Below are 11133 nucleotides of genomic sequence, written 5' to 3'. Positions count from 1 at the left end.
TAATTTTTAATTTTTGTTTTACGATAAGGCTAATTAAGGCAACACCTGTTTGGAATGATATAGTTGGTGCTGGGTCAACATTTCCACTGGTTTATAATCCAGCTGTGAAAACCCAATTTGAAGGAAAACTTGGGTGTATAATATCCAAACCCAGAGGGACTCAAAAGAAACACTAATATACCAGTGTGCATATTAGGGGGCAAAACAAATAGAAGCAAAGTGGTTTCAGGTGCTCTTTAGCACTTGCGTAGTGTGCAAACAGTTTTTACGACCATGGTTTGTAGGCCTTCAGCTCCTCATGTAGGTAGGATGCCTTTGGGTATTTAAAAGAAATGAAAACAGGCCAGTTAGTCTATGTAAAATACTAGCTACTGTGCACGCATGGTAATGAGGCTTCTCTCATCAGAGGGGTCTTAAGATGTGAAATGACTACTCTCATGTTTCTCTAGATTTAAGACCCCCTGGAGGTGTCCCGATGTGACACATGACAGTATGTCTTGAAGACCAGTGGGCTGCTTCTGTCCTCCCTCTTCTGTTTGGAGGATGAAGCAGAGATTTATTAGCAGGTCATGTAAGGAAACGGGAACTTGGGTTCAGGCTGGAAATAGCACTGTGGACTAGAACTTGCCCTACAGTGGTTCTCAAATACTTTTTAATACCTAGAGAGAGACCAATAAATAAAGCAGATAAAAGTGGAACTGTTCAGATTGAATTAGGGGGAGAGCCTACAGCCTCAGCTGCATAGCTCAAAGATACTCAGAAGCCTAAAAGAGGCTTGGTGGAACCTCTAAGGTATGAGAAGCATAGTCGGAAAGTTACTGTCTTATCAGTGACAGAGCAGGTAACCTAACTCTGAGCTTTATCAAGATCCTTTCTTTTGTAGCAGAAGTTTGGCCAGTTGGTGAGAGAGGTAAAATAAGTGTTTTACAGGCTTTGCTTGTAGATACCTTCAAGAAACTCTAAAGCTCCAAAGAACTGGTGGAGATGAGATTCAGGCTTCAGTTGGTCTCAAGAAATTGCGTATGTGACACCTTCTCTAAGTCAGTGAGCCCCAGAATTTTTCCATACGAAATGAAGATAGGAATTCCTGCCAACTTCATAGTTTGTTTGTTTGCTTGTTTTGATGGGGTGGGAAATCGAATAAAATGATGGATTTTAGATGATTCTGCTATTAAATTAAGCCTTTGAGAGAGTCCAGGGCAAAATAGAACGTGAGCTATTTTATCGGAAGTATAAGGCACAAAGGAGAGAGAGATGTTTTTCCTGGAACCATTCAGAGAAGTTGTATGGATCACATATGGGTCGGACCTTTACAACTTCAACACACTTCTCATCATTTTCCTCATGATTAGATGTTCATACTACCCCTGTCTCTCCTGCTTCCTGTTATTCTGGAGAAATACCTGCTTAATCTAAAGTGACCATAGATCTTTCAAGTTGGGTAAGATGTTAAGGATTATGCTATCAACCTTCTAATTTTACAGTGGAAGATTCCAACTTTAGAACTCAGGTCCCGGGGTCCCAGGCTAGGCTCTTTTGAATAATGGTAGAGATGCCCAGTTTTTCCTGACGCAGTGGATGAGAATGTCTCTACCATAAGACTGGCCATTTCCCCCTGGTGTCTCTTGCTCTCCCCCTGGGATTATGGGGAGTCAGAGGATCTCCCATTCCAAGACTCCACTGGGGAGCAAGTTGCTTGTCGTTTCTTAAAGAACTTGTAGCAGGCAGCAAGTAAGGATCCCATGCCAACTCTCATCTCAGACACATGATGTTTTACCACCTTCCAGTAATCTCCCACCTGCCCTCAAATCATTCTCCTGAAGGTGGAAATAATTGAAAAAAACTTTGAGTCCAGATAATCTTGGGCATTTTGTTTAATTATGGATAAAAATTGGTGTCAAAGTTTTATATTTGTGATAGTTGGATTTTAAGTATCAGCAGATCAAATGCTGGGGCCAGTGGCACTATGTCACAATCTTTCTGTGCCAGTTTCTGCTGCCTGCAGGTGAGTTTGGCCAGGTGTTTTCCTTACTCCTCTTTTTACCTTTCACCTTGACACTATGCGAGCTCCTTCTAGTAGTGACTATAATGGTGAGATGAAAAGGAAGAAGAAAGGATGTATAAGGCACCTTGCATCCAAACTTTCTAAGGCAGTTGTAATCGCAACTCTGTTTGGTTAGTCCTGGAAAAGATGTTAGAAACCATTGCAGTAATGTGGAAATAATAATAATAATATCTTGGTACCCAAACTACATTTCCTCGACTGTTTTTGCAGTTAGGAATAGCAAAAACACTTTGTCAGGTGATGTGTGCTGATTTTTTGAGTTTCAGAAAAATATGGCTCATGTAGATAAGCAAGGAGTGGAAGACCCTCAGATCATTATGGCATAACCTGTGCTTTTGGGGTTACAAAACTAGAAAGAATTCAGGAGAGAAGATGAGGGCAATGAATGGCTTTTGTTTGCAGTTTGACAACCTGGTGATGGCTGGAGAACACTCTGGAGACTGAAAGAACCATCTGTCATGTGAGCTCAACAGCAAGCTAACCCCACCTGATGGGATGGGGCTGGAGGCAACAGAGGGCTGCCAAGCCTCCAGCCCCCTGGGAAGAAGCATGCATTGTCTCTCAAGAGGTTAGGAACCCCTTCTTTCCACTAGGCTTCCCCACATTTATCTCACACAACTCACCAAGCTGGAATTTGACCTCTGCAGCCCTAATCCCTTTTCCATGTGATTCTTCTGAGATATGGCTTCCACACAGCATTCCCAAGGCCAATCATGCTGTCCTGTGACTCTAACAAAGAAGCCCCAACAAGGAAATCAAGGGGTAAGTGGTTTAATAAAGCAGCTGGTAGATTGAACAGAATTCATCATAATCAGCCCAACTCCTTCATTTTACTAATGCTGAAATTGAGGTATGCAAGTTGGAATGGTAAACCCTGGTTTCCAGAGTAAGCTAGTGGCAGAACCGATCCTGGAACCCAAATCCCCTGCTTGCCCTTTCCTGAGATTGGACCCATCCTACAAGCATTCCATAAGCAGATGGTTCTTGTTCAAACACATATTCTTGGGGAATTTCTGTGGAAAATGCCAGGAAGGAGGCTTCTTATCAGCCATTTCCTTAGGATGAGCTCTAAGCTATTAAGCCCAAGTTCTAAGCTATTAAGTCATCCTATATTCATATTGACCACACTAGAGTATGGTGATAATACAGAGAAAGTTTTATCTCCTTTGCTGCCTTTCTGCATTTACCAGGAGTTGGGGATGAGGATAGTTCTACCTGAAGAAAAAGGTAAGAAACTTAGGATTCAGTTGATCTGACAAATTGTCAATTATGTGACTAAATATGAGATGTTTAACAGGTAGAAATGAAAGGACATGGTCACCAAATGGATTGAGGAGAGACAGAAGTATAGTATGAGTCCCAGACTAGGTGTTGAGTTGTTTTGCCTGGAACCCTGAATAACACATGTAAAATGATCAATGAACAAAATAAAATCTCATAGGATTAAGTTCTATATTGCATACTTGAGATTCCAGATGTTTAGCTTTATCTCAAATAAAGGAGAAATAATGAGGATTATGGGCTGAGTTAGGAGGATCTTCCTCATCTTAAAAACAAAACAAGAGGTGGAGCTTAATCCTATGTCCACCCCCACCTCACACCAAAGTGTGGGCTGACTTGGTGGTGAGTCACTTCCAAAGAATAGAGTTGGGTAAGTGAAAGCAGAAACTTCACAGTGGAGAAGCTACTACATTAATCAAGCGGTCAAAATTAATATCATCAGTGTTGTCATGTGGATCTCATGTGGCCCCTGGTGAAGAGGTATAATTTCTCGGAACTCATAACCCCAATCTAACCATGGGAAAAAACTCAGATTGTGAGGCATTCGATAGGCTATCTAGCCAGTACTCCTCAAGACTGTCAAGGTCATGAAAAATAAAGACTGACCAGAGGATATTGGGGAGATATGAGAACTAAATGCAATGTGGTACTCTGTATTGGATCTTGAGAAGGAAAAAGACATCAACAGAAAAGCTGATGAAATCCAAATAAATTCCAGAAGTTAGTTAGTAGTAATGTACCAATGTTGGTTTCTGAGTTTTGATAAATGTACCATGGTAATGTAAGATGTTAATATGGGGAACTGGACTATTTGTACAACTTCTCTGTAATCTAAAATTATTCCAGGGGCACCTGGGTGGCTCAGTCGGTTAAGTATTCAACTCTTGGTTTCAGCTGAGGTCATGATCTCGGGTTTGTGAGACTGAGCCCTGCATTGGGCTCTGTGTTGACACAGCATGGAACATGCTGGAGATTCTCTCTCTCTCCCTCTCTCTCTCTGTCCCTCCCCTACTTGCACATGTGCTCGCACACTATCTAAATAAATAAATAAATAAATAAATAAATAAATAAATAAATAAAATTACTCCAAAACAAAAAGTTATTAAAAATAAAACAGCAAGCCACCAACCAATCAACAATTTCCTTTGGCTCTGTCTCTCTCCTTTCACAGTTAAGCCTACCAAAATACAATATGCACTGCTCACATTTACTCTCTCTCCCAATTCATTCCCAAGCCCACTTCTTTCTGGTTTTTGCTCTCCATGACTTTACTTGCCATGGTATAATTGACACAATTGACCACTCTGTCCTTGAAGCTCTGTCCTCCTTTAGTTATTGATTCCGTAGGGTCTCATGGCCAACCTTCCTGTTTGCTCATACTACACCTGCTTCCTGGATGATCTTAACTTCCCTGTGTCTTCAGTTTTCATACACTGTATATACTGATGAATCTCCTTTTTTCTTGAAAATTCTCTTACTAGAAACTCTTTTTTTTAAATTTTTTAATGTTTATTTATTTTTGAGAGAGAGGGATAGCATAAGCTGGGAAGGGGCAGAGAGAGAGAGGGAGGGACAGAGGATCCAAAGCAGGCTCTGTGCTGACAGCAGAAAGCCCAATGCTGAGCTCGAACCCACAAACTGTGAGATCATAACCTGAGCCAAAGTCAGATGCTTAACCTACTGAGCTACCCAGGTGCACCTAGAAGCTCTTTTTGAGTGTCCCACAGGCACTCACTCAAAATGTCCCCAAACAATTTTTTTTTCTCATCCCCCTTTCTTGAAAAACTTCCTCTATCCCCTACCTTGGTGAATGCCATTGTTGTTGCAATGTCAGTCCAATTATCCACATGAGAAACTTGAGCATTTACTCAAATAATTCCTTCCCTCATTCCCCTTGATCTTTCTAAAGATCTCCTAGCTCTGTTCTCTCCTCTAAGTCTCCCCTTTGCAACCTTCAGGCTTGTATCTATTCTCACCTGCCTTGCAGTCCCCTGACTGGATTTTTCCCCTTAATTCTGCATGTCTTCAATGCTGCCTCCATCTTTCTGACAATGGTATTTCTAAAAACAGTCTAAACACATGATATCCCTTCTTAAAACCTTTAATGACTTTGTATCACTTTGAAAAAACCGATCCAGACTTCTATACATTGTATTCAAGGGCTTTCATCATTTCACCCCACATGCTCTTCAGTTTCATTTTCTTCTGCTCCTTCACCTGTTCCCTACATTCCAGAAGATCCTCCAATTGTACTTCTCCAATTCTCGGACACATCATACCTCTCCCTCTCTTTTGACTTTTGCTCACCAAGAGGGCCCTTCCTTTGCTACCACCCAGGATGGACCACTACATGTTTTATGACTAGACTTCTTCATGCCTCATCCTCTGATAAGCTGAGGCCCAGAGACATTCAGTAACATGCTCAGTCTTAACTGATGAGCAGTGGTCTTCTCATTGAGGACCTTGAGCTGGTAGGAGTTTTTCATCACTTGTTGGTTGGTTGGTTTAGTAATGAATTCCCAGAGAAGTAAAAGAGGTTGGAGCATATGGTGGGCTGGTGACCAGAATTCTTTATGAAGGGAAGAAGGAAAAATGGGATGAATAAGTGGGTCCTTTATAAGTTTGAGACATGTGAGATTAAGAGAAAAAAGGCAAGATGCTCTGCAAAATGGCAGACTAGTCCCCAAATTTAAAACATTAATTTATAATGATAATCCCCAAAGAAAAACATCTACTTTGGCAAGGGATTCACAAATTGGAATGGCTGATGGATGGCCAGGGAGCGACTGCTGAGATGAGGTATGATGCTGTCCATGGAGAAGAGGGCGGACGTCAGTGAATTATGGGCTCTAATTCCACCTGGGACCCCGAGTAAATAACAAAGTGCCAGAGTGAGGCTCCAGATGGTTTGTGTAGTGAGTGTGACCAGAGTTCCAGTGAGGGATTGGAGCCTGGTAATTCAAACCGGGCCTGCCTTTTTATGTTGTAGCAATTCACAAACTTGCCAGAGAGTGTCTATTGGGTGTGTTGGTGGCCCCTTTACAAAAATGGGCTTCCTCAGAAATGGCTGATTCCAAAATTTGTAGGCCATGTCAGATGCTGGCTAAAGCCTACTGCTGCTTCCTGAAAGGTGATTATTGACAATTTTAGAGAAACCTCAGGCTCACATTAGTAAGCTTATATACACGTCAGCCCATTCTATCTACTGCAAAGTGAACATTCTAGGCTGCAGGAGGCAGAACTGGCATAAGGAAGTAAAGTAACAATCCTTTTTAACCCCCTTATTTTATTGTACCTCATTTTATAACCCCCCTGTGGTGTCTACCTTCATTAGACAATAACGAGGACTTTTTTTTTTTTTTCACAGAACTGTGTGAGAAACATGGAGGGCCTCCAGAAGCCTATAGCATCCATGGGTCACAGGTGCAGTTATCCAAATGAAAAGGTAAGCAAGCTTCTCCTGTGCTTTCTATCTGTGAGTCCCCCGAGGGGCTCAAACATCTGGAGCAAGCAAGGTAGGGTGGGACTCCTATTCCATGGAAGGTCACCTGGAGGAAAGGAAGGCTGCAGGGAGGTGTTTCACAGCCTGAAGGAGGAAATGGAATGGGAGGCAGAGTGCCTGAAGCCAGCAGGGAGGGAACACAAGTAGCAAACTGTTTCTTGGAGAGTGCAGGCATGACAATCTACTTAGAGACAAAGCCGCAGGTTGACATCATTGACTCTCAGACAAGCATTTGTCTGAAGACAAAGCACAAATTCTTTAGGTTGAGGAAATACAGTTTTTTGGTTTATTCTGTCATGCACAAACCACTTGAAGCATCTGTTTTTTAAAGGCTCAAAAAAAGGAATACAGCATATTCTCTGCCCTTAAGAATTATTGAATCAACACACAGTCACTGAACACATTCCATTCACTAGGTGCTGATGTAGGCACTCAGAAAAGAAAGTTACTATCCCTCATAAAGAGCTCAGAGACCAGCCTGAGAGACAGATTTTTTAAAATGGTCTTGATAGAGGTCATTTTAGGAACATAGTGAATCTTCCATGGAGGAACATTCAATACTCAGAGTACTGGAGGAGCCAAGGAGGGTTTTCTGGAGGGAGTTGGCATTTCCACTGAGGTGTCGGGCTATTGGAAAGGGGGAGGAGGTTGTCTGAGAACAGGGAAATGCATGTTCAACAATTAAGAGGTGAGAGAGGCCCTGGGCTATGCATGGCTTCGCAATACTGAAGCCCAGGATGCAGTAGAGAACTGGCAGGAGAAGAAGCTGGTGGGGCCATCTGAAGGCACATGCCGAGGAATGGGACTCTATGCCGAAGGTTCCGAGGAGCCCTGGATAATTTCATGTGAAGGGCATGATACGTTCAGAGATGTGTTCTGAATCGTTTGTCACTTAAGTGGAAGGTGAGGAAGGGAGGCAAGGCCAGAAACCCAGGGGGAACTAGCAAATGAAGATCATGTGCCCAGTGTCTCTCTAGCTTGTGTTCTAGACTTCCTAACTCTGGCAATTCCACAGATACACAGGATATGTAATGTTAATTTTCAACAACTGCCATGAGTGGCTTAAAAGCAAAATGGCTTGTCCATCCTTGTAGATTTCCCAGGCTGCTTTCAGCAGGATGGAAGGCCCATCTGCTTCTTTGGCTTGAAGGGAAGGCAACAGCACAGGATGAACCTTCCTGCCTCATCCTACAGGCCATCAGTGGCCTGCTCCTGAAGTCCTGAGATGGGAGATGGCCTGGTCACCAAGGGTCTTTCCATGGCGGGAGGTGGAGGACTTGAGGCTGGCTGCTCCTGTGCTGGCACCGGCTCTTATTTTTCTCGTGCTGAATTGCTGGGGAAGTGGTTGAAATCAGAAGCAAAATGCCACATTGCACGCCCACTGAAGTCTGGGCTCAAGGGAAAGGAGAATGATTGCCAGAGTGTTAGCTGTTCCTAATCCACTCCTGGACCTTAAGCTGTCTTGAACAGAGTTGCCAAACAGCTTGGTAGAGACTGGCCTTTGGGTGGGTGTGGGCAGGGAAGGGGAGGAGAGGGAGGGGAGCATTGGCTCTCCATCTCAGTTACTTGTTCAGAAGCAGCTCCCTTCCCGAGAGGCTGGTATTGCGGGTCTGCAGCAGGGTGAGTTTATGACTTTGTCTGAGAACTTGCTGTCAGATTTGCCAATTTGACTGTACATGCAAGTATAGGGTTGTTTAAAACTGATTTGGAGCTTTTAATCTTCCATTTGTTATTTTAGTTGGGAATTTCTTGGTAAGCTCAAAATCTAATGCTGGAGCCTTGGAAAGGAATTATCATATCATGAAAAAATGATACTATCTTTCTGTGGATTACTGTATGGGATTCCGGTTTTCACATAGAAGAGTCTGTGATTGGGAGATGATAGTTTGGACATTGGGCAGTGATCAGGCACCATGGAAAGAGCAATGTTCTGGGCTTAGTAGACTGTGGTTTGAGTCCCAGTTCTAATTCAGTGTCACCTTGTGTGAGTCCCCTCATTGCCTCAGGCCTTGTTAACCCTAGGGGAAATGGGGGTATTGATTCTTTGACTCAGATTTTATAGCAGAGCAGAATGAGGTCAGGAGAACTGACAATATTAATACAAGGTCCCAGAGTGAGTAGATGTTAGAGCTATGAGCAGACTCATTCACGTGCATACATTCACATGCATACACTCACATGCATGCGTTCTGTAAGGAAAGCACTTAGTTTCACTGTGGTGTGCATATGTGCTCTGCTGTGGAGCAGGTCACCCTGGTTTCTCCTCTTGCGTGGGTGCTGATGAGAGTCTGGGTTGTAGCTGAATAAGAGAGAAGTATGCGTGAGTGAAACAGCAGAGGCCTTCTAGCTTTTCCACTGTGTACTGATTCCATCGGGTGATGTCAGAAGAAGGCACAGGGCAGAGAAGAGTGGACGGTAAGGGAGGGTCTGCTTCTGCCCTCGAGGAACGAGTGAGGCTTTGGTTCCTAGAATGTGTCTGCATGCTTCTTTCATTCACTTCTGAAACACAAAGAGCTCTGTCTGAGACCCTGGCAGGACAGCAAGTCTTTTCGGGATGACCGCAGTGATCTAGGATGATTTATGACTTGTTGCCTTGAAAAGCACAAGCCCAAAGTCAGACTTGGTGCATTCTGGACTGATGCTGTGATCTCCAAGCCAAGGGAGGGCTTGAGCAATGGCGGGGATGGTGTCGACCGCTCCTTACACAGCCATTCCATTCTGGAAGCCCCACCCCTCTCAGTAGTTGCTGTTCTGTGTTCCTGGACATGTTCTGTAGAAAAGGAAAGCAACAGAAACTGGTACATTTAGAGCAAAATTGAGCATAAGATTCTGACTGTTACTTTATATGAAGAAAGAACAGTCTTCAGAAGTAAAATTTGCATAGTACTTGATTCTTTTCAATTTTAATTTTAGTTTTTAAGTAACATAGGTAGGTAGTTTAATCACACTAACAAATAGTTTTGGAACAGTGAACATGACTCTTCTCAGTGTTTTAATTTATTAACTGATTCAGGCATTATTAGTACTCCTGTTTGAAAGGGGAAGTTGAGGCATGGAGAGGTTAAGATTCCTGACCAGGTTCACACAGTCGGCAAGTGTCAGGGATGAAATCCAAACCCAGGTCTGGGCTTTGAAGCACCATACCATACCGCTTCACTGAAAAGCAAAAGTCAAATAACATTATAAATCTTATAATACAAAACAGCAGTTCCTTATTCCACCCTTCCCCACCTCTGACTTCTATCCTTCAGGAATAACCACTGTGTTCCTTGCTGTTGTTTTTCATCTGGAATGTTCTTCCATATTTCTCCATATCATGTTTTTGCTGTCTTTTTCCGCAGTGTTTCAATTTTAGATGTTACCTATTGACTTAATTCTATGAAAGATGAAAATTTCACTCTCTCGATATCACCCATCTGCCCCTGCCACAAACACATGTACATCTCATCTCCCCGTTCCCCCTTTATATTTAAGCACCACTTTTAGTCAAACCAATATTCAGTGTTTAATGTCATATAATTATGTAAATATTAATCAAAGATGAGCCTTACAGTATACGATTGTTCATTATCTTTCTCTACAAGTTTTTGTAGTCAATAATTCCTTCTTTTGTTTCGTATTGTTATCCACAATTCTTCCCTAGCTTTTCTAACAGGGCTATCGAGCACTTCTCAATATGAACAAATACTTCAGGCAATCTTTCAGGCTTTGTTTTTTCTTAGAGTTATTCCTTCTAGCACCATCTGTCCTGTCTTCCTCTGCCAGTCAGGATTGTTTATGCTCTGGGGCTGATGCATCACTGGTATCCTAGGATTTGTCTTGATCGTCATCCTGGGAATTGCCTTCGTCTGCCTCATAAGCTAGATCCCTGGTTTCTTCCTCTTTCTTAGTTTAAACCCTAGTATTGGGGGGAAATCATATCTTCTAGTAGTGTCCTAAGAAAAAATACACGGTGGAAAAATATTGTAAAACCTAGCATGTCTGATGATATTTTTCCTCTACTTGCATATTTGAGTGTATTTTGAGTATAGATTTCTAGATTAGAATTCTAAGGCATTTCTCTACTTTTAACTTGCTCCCAACGCTATTTTTTGAAAAGTATGAGGCAGTACGTTATTCCTAATTCTTTGTGTGGGAAAAATTGTTTGTATGCTTTTTCTCTCTGGAAACTTTTAGGGCTTCTCTTTATCCCAAATTTTACAATGACATGACTTGACGAATCCTCTTTTCGATTCAACATGCTGGGCAGGCTATATTCCCTTTTGATCTGGAAAACCATATCCCT

This window comes from Panthera onca, chromosome A3 (assembly GCF_046562875.1).
Source record: "Panthera onca isolate mPanOnc1 chromosome A3, mPanOnc1 haplotype 2, whole genome shotgun sequence".
In the NCBI taxonomy this organism is placed as follows: domain Eukaryota; kingdom Metazoa; phylum Chordata; class Mammalia; order Carnivora; family Felidae; genus Panthera; species Panthera onca.
The sequence above is the reverse complement of the archived record's forward strand: the minus strand, read 5'-3'. Positions refer to the sequence as shown.